This window comes from Penaeus monodon, chromosome 18 (assembly GCF_015228065.2).
Source record: "Penaeus monodon isolate SGIC_2016 chromosome 18, NSTDA_Pmon_1, whole genome shotgun sequence".
NCBI classification, from domain to species: domain Eukaryota; kingdom Metazoa; phylum Arthropoda; class Malacostraca; order Decapoda; family Penaeidae; genus Penaeus; species Penaeus monodon.
Window position 1 is genome coordinate 34992065 of NC_051403.1, and position 1616 is coordinate 34993680.

Consider the following 1616-nt stretch of genomic DNA (forward strand, 5'->3'; position numbering starts at 1 on the left):
AGTTGGATCAATTATCAAAACTAGCACTTTGAAATGAAGAACCACGCTATGCAGTATCATTATCTCTTAAACAAACTGTGAGGTTTTCAACCTCCCAGCCCCCCGACCATACCCATCACCAACCCCCCCCCTCCTTGGTCTGATCCTTCTATCTCTCTCATCCCCTTATTCGCACCCTCCTCCTCTCCCCTCTCCCACAGGGCGAGTCGAGCACAGCCGGATCACTTCCCCCTGCCAGCCTCCTTTTACACTTCTTCTGAACTCTGTATTATGCTGGCTTTATTTACATTTTATCTACGTTTATTTACAACTTTATTGTACTTTTTAAAAAATACAACTTTTATTGATCCTTTCGTTATCCATATTCTTTTTACGATGCTTCACATGATGTGCGGATAACAGGGACATCCACATCTGCTGCGAATACCTCTTTTCTATCACTTGTATTTTAAGTTCAGTTTTATTTTTACATATTCATCCTTTTAATCTCTCTTATACAGTGAGAGAAAGTAACTTAGTTTATGATTTTTATTAATGAATCGCAGCAGACTGTTTTACTTATTTTTTATGATAATTGTAATTTTCTTATTGCTTTTGCTGATTGTTTTAATTATTTTACTTATGGTTTTATCTTCTGTATGTTTTCTCTTATTATAAGATTTCTTTTTTATTATTTTACATTTTTGTGCTACGCTTCAGTCCGCGGAAGTTAATGTAACCCCCTGGTTTTTGTTCATTAAATGAAGTGGATACTGTGACTGTGTTGTGACTACCCTTTGGATTTACCTTTGCCTGGATTCAAACTGTGGATGCTGAAACAAGGTTGTACTACCCCTTTTTACTTGCCTAGGTGTATCTATGCTGGACGTGTTTTATTATTTTACATAACCTTTTACTGTGAACCATGTGTGCTTTGTCTTTTACTTTTTACTTATTCTGAATTTTACTTACTTTTATCTTGTACTTTTACTTGTTTCTTTTATGTGCTTTACCTTTTTACTCGTCTTTTACTTAAGCCTTTACTTCGGCTTCTTACGACTCTTCTGTCTACTTTTTAATATCTTTTACATTTTTCCTCATTCTTGCTATTATGTATTTTAACTTAGATGTTAGTTTTTATATTGTTTTTAAGCCCTTCTGGCATGTTTTTCCTCATTCTTAAGCCCTTCTGGCGTATTTCTAGTAATTCTTAAGCCCTTCTGGCACTTGTCTTTTTACGAATTAACTTGTTTTACTTTGGTGCTTCTGTTGTTCATTTTAGGATTATTATTATTATTTTTTTTATCATGTATCTTCGTATTGGTCACGCTCCTGTAGGCCTGCATCTCCGGGGATAGTTGGCTTGTGAGGTCGTGTGGTCCCCTCACCCCCTTTTCGAGGAACGAACGGGGGCCCCTCTTTTTCCTTGGCCTCTAAGCCTGAAGTCTCCCGCCTCACGAGTGGCTTCATTTGGGTTCCTCAGTCACATAACCTTACAAAACGTTTTCATCTCTCTTCGAGATTATGAGGGCCAAGTATGGGCCACCGAAAAAAAAACTGAAGAAAATGGTATTATTAAGGTATTGCTGGGACATCTGATATGGGCAAACCATAGTCTATGATGGACTGTCTCGGAG